The sequence below is a fragment of the Mustela erminea genome, chromosome 13 (genome assembly GCF_009829155.1).
Source record: "Mustela erminea isolate mMusErm1 chromosome 13, mMusErm1.Pri, whole genome shotgun sequence".
NCBI lineage: Eukaryota > Metazoa > Chordata > Mammalia > Carnivora > Mustelidae > Mustela > Mustela erminea.
In genome coordinates, this window is record NC_045626.1 from 20,412,379 (window position 1) to 20,425,300 (window position 12,922).

General features: G+C 37.7%; 2 protein-coding genes across 4 annotated transcripts in view; one reads left to right on the plus strand and one right to left on the minus strand.

Moving 5' to 3' along the window:
• STARD6 (StAR related lipid transfer domain containing 6) overlaps positions 1–12,922 on the plus strand; it is a 39,199-nt gene that overhangs the window by 22,613 nt on the left and 3,664 nt on the right. The window lies entirely within an intron of this gene.
• The window catches only part of POLI (DNA polymerase iota), a 37,893-nt gene continuing 28,461 nt past the window's right edge, over positions 3,491–12,922 (minus strand). For all 3 annotated transcript variants that reach the window (XM_032311405.1, XM_032311404.1, XM_032311406.1), the window contains exon 11: positions 3,491–3,503. The gene's annotated coding sequence lies outside the window, so the exon portion shown is untranslated. The remainder of the gene's footprint in view (positions 3,504–12,922) is intronic.

The window sequence follows — 12,922 nt, forward strand, 5'->3', positions numbered from 1 at the left end:
AATGTATACTCTAGGAAGGACCCTGTGAGGTAAATGAAAAGACAGGCCACGGACTGGAACAAAATATTTGCAAGGCATTTCTGTCAAGGACTTGTATCTAGAATATGTAAAGAACCTTCAAAACTCGAACTCAACAGTAAAAAAAAATCCTATTAGAGGGACACCTGGGTGACTTAGTCGGTTAAGTGCTTGACTCTTGATTTCAGCTCAGATCATGATCTCAGGGTCACGAGATGGAGCTCCCCCATTGGGTTCCATGCTCAGTAGGGAGTCTGCTTGAGATTCTCTCTTTCCCCCTCAGTGGCCCCTCCCGCATCTCTAAAATAAATACATCTTTAAAATCTTAATAAAGAATGAACAAAAGAAATTTCAGTGAAGAGTACATGTAGATGGCATATAAGTTCACAAAAAGATATCCAACATCACTGGCCATTAGGTAAATGCAAATAATAACCACATTGAGTTATCAATACACACTTGTCAGAATAGCTAAAATTAAAAAATAAAATAGGGATTATATCAAGTGTTACTAATGAGGTTGTAGAGAAACTGGATCACTAATACATTGCACATGGAAATGAAAAATGTATAGCTACACTGAAAAAGACTACAGCAGTGTTTTACAAAATGAAACATTGCATTTACTATGCAACCCAACAGTTGCATGCTTTATCCTGAGACACACAAATGCTCATATAAAAACCTGTACACAGGGACACCTAGTGGTCCAGTCAGTTAAGTGTCTGACTCTTGACTTTGGTTCAGGTCATGGTCTCAGGGCTATGAGATTGGGCCCCGTGTCGGGATCCTGTTTATGGAACCTGCTTGAGATTCTCTCTCCCTTTCTCCCTTCCCCTCCCCACCTCAGCTCTCACTCTCTCTCTTTCTAAAAACAAAAGCTGTACACAAATATTCACAGCAGTTTCATTGTAAATAGCCCCAAACAGGCCAAAAGTCACATATCCTTTAAGGGGTAAATAAACTGTAGTAATATGGATTACTCCTAAGCAATACAAAAGAACAATCTATTGATACAATGTAGATGGTCTCAAGGGAATATTGCTGAGAAAAGCCGATCTCAAAAGGTTAATTAGTATATTATTCCATTTATGACATTCTTGAGCTGACAAAATGATGGACATGGATAACAGAACTAGAGATTTGCTGGCATCATGGAGGTGAGGTCAGGCAGGGAAGTGGCTGTGGCTTTGAAAGGGTAACAGGCGGGATCCTTGTGATAAACTTGTTCTGTGTGTTGACAGCGATGATGGTCGTATGAATCTACATGTGATAAAACTGCACAGAATTGAACACACACACACATTCATGCACATACACATAAATGAGAGCACATAAAACTGGAAATATCTGATTAAAATCAGTGGATTTTACCAATGTGGATTTCCTAATTATGATATTATACTATAGTTATGCAAGATATTACCATTGGGGGAAACTGGGTGAAGGAAATATGGCATCTCTCTGCATTATTTTTTTTACAACTACATGCAAATATACAACTATCTCAAAATTAAAAAATAGAAAAAAATGTAAAAACCTATCCAAACTTCCCCCAAATTGAATGGGTCATAAAATTATAAACTATAAGGCTATCTCATAGTATCATTTGTTTTTAAATTTTTTATTTTTAATCTATCACAGGTCTCATTTTTTTTTAAAGATTTTATTTATTTATTTGAAAGAGAGAGATCACAAGTAGATGGAGAGGCAGGCAGAGAGAGAGAGAGGAGGAAGCAGGCTCCCCGCTGAGCAGAGAGCCCAATGCAGGACTCAGTCCCAGGACCCTGAGATCATGACCTGAGCTGAAGGCAGCAGCTTAACCCACTGAGCCACCCAGGCGCCCCAACGTCTCATTTTTTTTACCAATATAAAGTTGGTATGTTTACATTAGAAGTACTTGTTAAACACTCTTTTTTTTTTTTTAAGATTTTTATTTATTTATTTGACAGAGAGAGAGATCACAAGTAAGCAGAGAGGCAGGCAGAGAGAAGGGGGAAGCAGGCTCCCTCCTGAGCAGAGAACCCAATGTGGGGCTCCATCCCAGGACCCCGAGATCATGACCTGAGCTGAAGGCAGAGGCTTTAACCCACTGAGCCACCCAGGTGCCCCTGTTTAACACTCTTTATAAGCAATTCCTCTAGTCAAGAGTTTCCAGTCTGGTTGTATGGAATGACTGTTAAGGAGATATTTAGCCCCATGAAAAAGTCTGGTTTTGTTTATAAATATTATATTACAAATGTCAAATACAGAGAGAGGTACACACCTTTTGGGGAGTTGTGGCTTGAACAGCTTCTGATATTTTACAGAAAATTGTGTCAAAATTCAAGTGTAAGAAGATGCAGAAATACCATTATCATGAAGAATGATTAAATTTTTCATAGCAAAGTAACTAACTCCTCTAATAATCAGTCACCTTCTAGCTTCCGAAGTCCTTCTCGCCTCCCTGTGTGAGAAAGGATGCACGGAACCCTGGCGAGGAGGAGGGAGGGAGGGCATAGTGGGAAGACTGGGAGTGTGGAGAAGACCACTGTGATGTTGAAGAGCAGCTTAGCTAAAGGAAGTCTCTGACCTCTGTCCCCAGTTCCTTGGATGATGGTCTCCCTAAAACTTGGCAGATTCTGAGTATTTTTCCTTTCCTAACAAAGTTTTCAAAAGACATAAATATGCAATTATACTATGATTTAGAATGTGCCTTATTTTGTGAATATGCCACTTTTACTGTTTTCCAGTTTAGACTGTACTTTCAGAAGAATGTGCGCCTTTTAGCCATAAACACACAAATCACAAAATTACACATTTTAGTAAATTTTTCCAAGAAAGACAAATGATTTTTTTTAAGATTTTATTTATTTATTTATTTATTTGACAGAGAGAGATCACAAGTAGGCAGAGAGGCAGGCAGAGAGAGAGGGGGAAGCAGGCTCTCTTCTGAGCAGAGAGCCCGATGCGGGGCTCGATCCCAGGACCCTGGGATCATGACCTGAGCTGAAAGCAGAGGCTTTAACCCACTGAGCCACCCAGGCGTCCCGACAAATGATTTTTTAAACTGTTTCCCCATTACACAAACAGAAAAATAATATATTTCTGAACTTGTACCCTATTTAAGGTAAAATGTAAATAATACCAAAGAAATAATGCTAAGTACTATATCTTTGATTTCTTCTCCTTGTTCTGTCATTATCCCCATATATTATGGTGTTTTATCATCTTGATTTACCTCTAAATAGGTAGGAATCTTAGAAGGTACCATCTGTAATAAAAAAAATTTCATGTAAAATTTGATGATAACACCATCATCCAAATAATATGAAAAATAAAAATAGGTTAGCAATTCTGCGCTAATAAGTGTTAGTGAGGATGTGGAGAAAAGGGAAACCTCGTACACTGTTGATGGGAATGCCCACTGCTACAGCCACTATGGAACATGTATGGAGCAGCCTCAAAAATTAAAAATAAAACTATCATAAAATCTAGTATCTCTACTTCTAGATATCTTCCCCAAAGAAAATGAAAACACTAATTTGAAAAGATATATGCACCCTTTTGTTTGACTGCAGCATTATTTATAATAGCCAAGATATGGAAACAACCTAAATGTCCTTTGAGAGACAAATGGATAAAAAAAGATGTGGTGTGTACACACACACACACACACACACACACACATACACACACGACTATGACTCAGCCAAAAGAAAAAAGGCATGAAATCCTCACTTTTGTAACATGGATGGACCTTGAGGGTATGCTAAGTGAAATAAGTCAGACAAAGACAAATGCCATATGATTTCACTTACATGTAGAATCTAAGAAACAAAACAAATGAATGAACAAACAGATACGTAGATACAGAGAACAAATTGATGGTTGCCAGAGCAAAGGGGATGGAGAGATGGACAAAATAGATAAGGGAATTCAGAGGTATAATATCCCAATTATAAAATAAATAAGACATAGAGATGTAATGTACAGCAAGAAAATGTAGTCAATAATATTGTAACAACTTTGTATGGTGACAGATAGCAATTAGACTTACTGTGGTGACTTATTTCATAATATATATAAATGTTAAATCACTGTTATACATCTAAAACTGATGCAGTATTATATATCAATTATTCTTCAATAATAAAAAATAAATGTTGGCCAGTTCCTATTATCACCATCATAAAATGAAATGGGATCTAATGATAAATCTAAGGTTTTATCCAAAAATAATTACAATTTTGTTTAAAGAACTTAGAAGCCAACACTTTAAAGCTTGAGAGAGTGCAGGGGAAAATAATTTCTCAGTATTGTCAGCTACTAGATTATACCCGCAGACACTACATATTTGATACTATAAAATACACAAGATCAAGTGGCAGTCTACAATAATCACTGTAATAAGTTTTATCCTCCATTTAAAGGTTGTTTTGGGATTTAATAGGTCAGAAGAAGGGGCGCCTGGGTGGCTCAGTGGGTTAAAGCCTCTGCCTTCGGCTCAGGTCATGATCTCAGAGTCCTGGGATCGAGCCCCGCATCGGGCTCTCTGTTCAGCAGGGAACCTGCTTCCCCAAATCTCTCTCTCTCTGCCTCTCTGCCTACTTGTGATCTCTGTCTGTCAAATAAATAAATAAAATATTTAAAAAAATAAAAAAATAAAAAATAATAGGTCAGAAGAAAATATGTTTTCACTACCACTTTTTTCACTAACACTTTGTATACTCTGTGCTGAAGAGGATTCATCAAGTATATTATAGTCAATTAATATGAATACCAATTACCACAGTAATAATGTATAATAAACAATCACAAAACCTTAGGGGCATATTACCTTTATCTGTTAAGTCTGTGGGTAATTTAGGCTGGGATCAGGGGGGCTCCTTTTCATGTCCAATAATTGGCTCTTAGTCATCTGAAAAAGAATGGGCAACTGGAGAGCCTGGGCTGTGCTTCATCTCATCCTCCCCCAGCCTAGCCCAGGGATGTTCTGATGATGAAGGCAAAGGGAAGAAGTGGAAACATTGTGTTTTTTCAAGTCTAACATCCCTTTAGCAAAGCAAGTCACATGGCCAAACTTGTAATAAAGAAGCAAAAAAAATCAAATCTGTCCTTTTAGTGAAACTGTAGAGTCATATGGTAACAGTATGAATACGAGAGGTAGAGAATTGAGACCATTAATACAACTGTCCCAGGATGGTTCACTCACTCTCTGGCCATAATCATATCCCTTCCACATGCACAATATATTCACTGTGCTTATTCCAAAGTTCCCATAAAATCACAGCATCAGCCCTCAAATCTAGGATTTCGTGATATATGTCAGGCCCAGATGCAGCTCCTCTTGATTGACAAGTTACCTGCCCCTCTGCACGCGCGCAGACAGACACACACACACACACACACACACACACACAATATATATATAATAATTAGAATAACCGCAATAAATAAATAGTTCACTGGAAAGGAGAAAGCAAGGGAAGCATATCGTCGCTGCTAGTTCCTCACAGTTCTGATACCCTACTGGGCCTACTTCTCTGGCAACGGGGAAATGTTTCCTGATTGGAGCCCAATCTCTAATTGCACTCTGGGAGTTGCCCCCTACTCACTGCTCCCCACAGCTTTTGGCTATACTGTCTGAGACTGCCTTCTTTTTCCATCACCCTCCTTTATTCTTTGAAGAAATGATCTTTATTAGCAACTTAGTAACTTTCTCAAGCTGCTTCCTGCCAAAGAAAGTCAAGGGCCAAGAGACATTTTTAGAGCGCAATCATCTTTTAGTTTAGCCCAAGCAGTTGTTGTTTTTGCTAGTACAACATTCTTTAAGATTTTTGAGCTTTCTTGTCTGGTTTTGGTCCATCACACACCCAAAAGCCATACCTGTAATTGGTATCAACATCGCGTCTTTAGATTTTCTTATTGCTCTTTTTGTATCAGGCTCTGTGGGATGACACCCTTAGGCTTTTGTCCACCTGAGATCTCCTCAGTACCACCTTAACTCAGCAGTCTTATCAAAATATCTGATAGACACAATTTGATGTTGGATGTAAGCCCATGTCTTAATTTGAGACTTTGCTGAGTTGGCTGGAGATAAGACAACAGTTTCATTTTCCAGTTTAGTAGCTCTGGCTCTCTATGTAATATAACCTTTAACTTCTACTTTTGCTTGCAACCTAACCAGCCGCTTCCTCCCTTCCTCCCTTCCTAGCTCAACTTGCTTGTGGTAGTACTTTAGCCCTTGCAACTAAAAACCACCAGGTGGCACTTTCTTCACCTTGCCTGGAGACATCCTTGCCTAAAGCCAAAAAGTTCATTTGGTTTATTTTGTTTTCTAAGATAGTACAAACAGCTGTCTTATCATATGCATGGTTACAGCTGCTTCTTTTTTTTTTTCTTAAAGATTTTATTTATTTATTTGACAGACAGATCACAAGTAGGCAGAGAAGCAGGCAGAGAGAGAGGGAGAAGCAGGCTCCCCTCCGAGCGGAGAACCTGGTGCGGGGCTCTATCCCAGGACCCCGGGATCATGACCCGAGCCGAAAGCAGAGGCCTCAACCCACTGAGCCACCCAGGCACCCCATCATTACATCTTCTTAAGAAAGCAGTTTCCTCACCATTATTCCAGCCTCAGCAGTTTTCTCACCTTGTCACCATCCAAGAGCCAATAGCATAGACTTCAGGTTTTTGTTGTACAACTCCCCGAATTCAGTCCCAATTTGGGTAGCTGTAATCGATTACCCAAATAATACCACAACACAAATAACCACATATTTCTTTGTTGACTCAAAAAGAATATATGTTCATCACAGTTACTGAGTACATGTACTCTCTCAATATCCGTATTAACTCAATCTTTTAAAATGTTTATTATTGAAGTACTGTTGACATATAAGGCTATATGTTTCAGGTATCCAATAGAGTGATTCAACAATTCTATACATTACTCAGTGCTCACCATAAGTGTAGTCACCATCTGTCACCATATATTATTACAATATTATTGACTATACTGCCTGTGCTGTACATTTCCCCCCTGTGACTTATAACTGGCAATTTGTACGTCTTAACCACCCCCCCTTCACCTATTTCACTCATTCTCCAACTCCCTCCCCTCTGGCAACCACCAGTTTGTTCTCTGTCAGTCTGTTTTCTTCGTTTGTTTCGCTTTTTTAGGTTCCACTATAAATGAATTCATATGGTACTAGTCTTTCTCTGCTTGACTTACTTCACTGAGCACAATACCCTCTAGGTCTGTCCATGTTTTCACAAATGGCAAGATTTAGTGCTTTTTTTATGGCTGAGTAATAATCCAATATGCATACTGTATACCTACACACACACAAACACACATACGTCTTCTAATTTTTAACCTCCTTCCCTAGTCAATAACTTGAAAATTGTTTTTTTTTTTAAGATTTTATTTATTTGACAGAGAGAAAGAGATCACAGGCAGGCAGCCAGGCAGAGAGAGGGGAAAGCAGTCTCTCCACTGAGCAGAGAGCCCAATGTGGCACTCAGTCCCAGGACCCTGAGATGAGGATCTGAGCCCAAGGCAGAGACTTAACCCACTGAGCCACCCAGGCACACCTGAAAATTGTTTTCTACATAAAATGGTTTTCATACTCATCATTTACTGCAACATTTTACTTTGCAATAACAATTACAAATTTATACTCTGATGGAATTACAAGCGGAAGCTCATGAGATATTATTTGGTTGTATCTTGAAAGCTTACTTATATTTGAAATTGAATACTCAGATACTAATAATAAATCTAAACATGATGACCTTATTTTTATGACTAGAATCATTTGCAATGATTAAATACGACGACAACCTATATAATCATATGGTAACTTCATACACAATTGCAGTAGAGCAACAAATGATGCTAAAGCAGTTGATTATTCAACTGCCCAAAAATCAAATAACTGAATTTGGCTGAATACCAAGCCTAAAGCTAAATTCTTGTATCCCTAGTTAAATAATACAAGATACTGGGAGTATCTGGCTCCTCATTCTTTTTACTGCTAGGGTCTTATATCAAAAAAGTTGATGACAGTTAACTAGAATACCATATATAATCTGGCTAAGTGTAAAGATTAAATATTCTATCAACTTCTCAGGTTTTTCTACTTCAATATATCTGTAGCCACACAAGTTTGGTTTAGATAAGTCAACTGCAGGCTGAATTTTATCACAGTACGGGTTTGTAGTATGATATAAAAAAAATTGCCAGGGGCACCTGGATGGCTCAGTGGATTAAGCCGCTGCCGTTGGCTCAGGTCATGATCTCAGGGTCCTGGGATTGAGCCCCATATCTGCCTCAGCATCCCTGCTGAGTAAAGAGCCTGCTTACCCCTCTCTTTCTGCCTGACTCTCTGCCTACTTGTGATCTCTCTCTGTCAAATAAATAAATAAAATTTTTTAAAAATTGCCACTATGACACAAACATATTGTAGTAACCACTTCAAAATTCAATAAAATTCAATAGTGTGTATAATTTTTATATATATATAATATGCATATATGTATATATAATTTATATAATTTATTATATAATGCAATTATATATTCCATAGTAATTATGTAATTTTATATATAAATTACTATATATATATATATATATATATATGCACATGAACACACAGACACACACACACATAACTGACAGATCCTGTGAATTGGCTTGCTCATCTTTATTCTACCTCCCTTCTAATCAAAGAGGATGGAAAGCTAAAAAAAGCATGCATCCCAGGAGCTGACTGCACCTAGTCTTTAGTAGCAAATTAGGTTACATCCATTGGATGAAGTCTTGTGAGAGTTGTGTGAGGCAGAGGCCATTTTTCCTATTTTTTTTTTGTTTCTGCTGGCCAGCAAGGACAAGGACAAGGACAAGTGAGGCTTTTCTTCTGTCTTCCAGTGTCCACCTGCCAGATTCTTCTGTGCCAAAAGGTGGGTGTGTCAATGACAGAGGCAGCAGCATCTTCTTGATTTCTTGTTCCCGATTACTGGGACACAATTGTAGGTAACCATTCTCCAGCCTTCCAGATGTCAAGCAGTGGCAGTGGTGACAGCCTATTAATTTCAGCTCCCTGAATTCATAGTTTCACCAGTGGCTTCAAATAAGACATCTTACCTGGTGGACTGGTTCTGTCTGGTTCTCAGATGAGTTTCTAGAGGCCAACCCCAGAATCCACTCCTTCAGCAATGCAATGATTTTGTAAGCATCTAATATACTACATTAAATCATCTTGCCTAAAATATCTACAGAAGTTCCATCTTCCTGACCAAAATCACATCTGAAAGAAGTTTACAGTTTCCTCAAAATATTTTAGCATATTTAAAAAATATTTTTTTCAGTATCTTAAATTTAATATATAATAAATACAATTTAAGAAAGAAAGGATACCCAAATATCACCAGATTATGAGAGGCTCACCTTTGCATATCAAAAGCAGAGCTCTTTGTAAGACATTTTTGTTAACGTCAATCAACTTTATAGGAGAACAAGGGGGATTATATCTCATTATATATGGGAATTATATCTCTTTGTTTAAAAAAAAAGTACAGGTAATACAGTGAGATAACAAATGAGAGTAAATTTCACACAACTCATTCATTTATTTATAAGTGGAAACAGTATGCAAAAGAGAAACCTGTGGTAAACAAGAAAACAAAATAAATCAATCTAAGTTTATAGACAAAGGACAAAACCTTGGGCCCATCCAAGGCAGGTAACTGGGATGAGATGGGCCGGGAACCTAAGAGGACTATCCGCTCAGTAAAACCATGAATTAGAAAAAAAATATTTCAAACATAAAATAAAAGACAAATGAATGGGTTTAGGGGAAAAGGTAAAAATATCCCCTGTAAAACCATGCCCACAGTCTGTCCAAATCTAGGGTTTAACTGTACAGATGAGAAATTAAAATGGTCCAAGGTTATGGTTTCTCAAAGGGCTGGCAGAAGCAAGTACAAATATTTTTTGGAGGGACACACTGGCCTTATAGGAGTTCCACAAATAAAGCCCAACAAGTGTGAGCCCACAATCCAAAATCATAGAATACCTGAGAAAAAAGACAAGCATGAATAGGTTGCCAGAAGAAATAATAAATAAGACGAAGAATTAGTCTTCCACCAAAGAATTCAAACATTTGTACTACCTAATAGAGAATTAACACGGCTATGTTTAAAATAAATAAAATAAAGACAAGACTAATAAACTGATTTAATACACAGCATAAGAAAAGGTTCAAGTAGTTTTTAAGAAAATGAAATAGAACTTTGTATCATTCTAGGAACAGTACAGAAAAGAAACAATCTAGGTATTTTAAGTAGAAAAGGATGGATTTAAAACAGCTAAATTGGTACTGAGAACGTTGTTGGATGGGCAGGTTCTTGGCCAAGGGATGTCTCCTAGAATACTAAGGAGGCATCCTGCCAGAAGAGCTACTACCTCTACATCTACACTGGAAGTATCATGTGCAAGAACATATATTACAACTGTAATTCAAACATCAAGAAATCATTAATTTTACTTCCGCAAATGCTTCCTGATATCTATGAACTGGTAACTGGGCACTAGAACAAAGATTCCAGTCACCATCTCCATAAAAATTCCATCTCCAGAAAACTAGAGAACAGACTGAGCAGTATCATTATAAAAATGACTCATGTTTGCAAGCCTTGTCAGCAGAAAATATTCAAAATAGACAGGACTCCATCTCACTCTCACCATGTAAATTTTGTCGCAGTTTTCACCTTTCAAAAATCATGAGATTACATCTAACTGATAAAATCAATTTTTCCCCAAAGGAGTCATGCTGTATTAACAATATGATGCTAACATCATTGGGTAAAGAGGAGTAGGTAAAAAGTAACTGAAAATTATATCCTGATATTGTCTTAATTCCAACAGAGAACTGGAGGTTTATTCTGTAAAACATGTTCTCTTGAACTGGACAATGCCTAGTTGAGAACCTAGGAAGTATACAAAGAACAGGATTAAATAATCCTATGTAGACTGAATGCTGAAATTTTCAGTTCATCCTCCCCAACTTTGTTCCTATAACAAAGGCAGCCAGGCAGCCTTAAACTAAGCAGGATACCTTAAGTATCATCTTTGAGAAACATAACCCAGCCCCAAAGGAAAGATCTAGTGATACTGACATCAAGAGTTCCCCCCCAAAATGGCCCAGACAGATCATCCTGCATGGAACTCAAAGTCGATGAAGTCCTATCAAAACTAGCAGAGCTTTCCTTAGGCTTTTAGTCCTGTACACTTAATCAACAAAATCCACTTCAAGAGAGATTAGGTAATAAGACAAAATCTTGGAAAGCTCTATCAGTAACAACTTTAGAGAGATAAGAAGATACTGTATCCAAGAAACAAAAACAGGAGACTGTAGAAAGGAACATTTAGAGAATGTGAAATTACTCTCAAAAAAAAAAAAATATATATATATATATATAAACAGCAGAAATGAAATGAAAAGTCTGCAAATGAGGCCTGACAACTGCCTTAGCTTACTTTTCTGAAGTAGTTTCCAAGGTGGAGTCCTGGAAGGGGGATGTCAGAGATCCTAGCAGTCTCCTGTGAGCTGGGAAGACAAAGTTAGGAGTCTAGAGGCACCAAGGTGACTAGAGTTAATAAAGCAGAGTACTGGCAAGAGCTGCACAGAATACCTCTTGAGTCTTCGATTATACTGATTAGTATATGCATATGAAGAAATTACCCAATGCTGGGGAAGGAACCACCTGAAAAAAGCAGAGGAAGCTATTTCCTGAACTGACACAGGATCAGAAATATTTTATGTTATGACAAGTCAGAGCAAAAAACCTCCTCACAAATCCAAATTTGATGAAAACTATAAACTAACAGATTCCAGAAACTTGACAAATACTTAGCACAACAAACATAAATAAAACTATACCAAAGAATATCACAATCATATATCTTAAAACCAGTAATAAAGAGAAAATCTTAAAGGCCACCAGACCCCTTCCTTCTCCCCTTAAAAAAACACATACAATTTAGAATTCTACACCCAGCAAAATTACCTTAAAAAAAAATAAAGGTAGTGGCGCCTGGGTGGCTCAGTGGGTTAAGCCTCTGCTTTTGGCTCAGGTCATGATCTCAGGGTCCTGGGATTGAGCCCCCCATCAGGCTTTCTGCTCAGAAGGGAGCCTGCTTCCCCCCGTCTCTCTGCCTGCCTCTCTGCCTTGTGATCTCTTTCTCTCTATCAAATAAATAAAATCTTTAAAAAAATAAAAAAGGTAAAATAAAGACATAAGAAAAACATAAGTCATAGGAATGCTGAAAGAATTCATGCCCAGCAAACTTGCATTAGAAAAATATGTTAAAGAAAGTCTAATAGGGAGGGAAAAAAAGATGGCAGATGAAAGTATGGATCTACACAAAGAAATGAGGAGCACCAGAAATGTGGGTATATGTAACAGCATTTCCCCCCTATTTTTAAATCTTTTTAAAATTTGATTGTATAGGGGTGCCTCAGTTGGTTACTCCAAGTGTCTGACTCTTGGTTTCAGCTCAGGTCATGAAGTTAAGACTGTGAGACTAGCTCCATTGTGGATTCCATGGTCAGTGTCAAGTCTGCTTAAGATTCTCTCCCTTCCCTACTCTCTCCCTCTCTGTCCCTCTTCCCTCTCTCCACCCACACACATGCTCTCTCTCTAAGACAAAGAAATATAATCTTTAAAATTTGATAGTATAAGGCAAAAATAAAAATAATAAAAATATATATTATGGGGTTACAATGTGTGGAGGAGTAAAATGTATGGTAACAATAGCATAAAGGCCAGTTGGGGAGAAATGGAAGTATATTGGTGTAAGTCCCCTAAACATAAGGTAGTAGTTAGAGATCTATAATATCCACCCTAAAGCAACCACTAA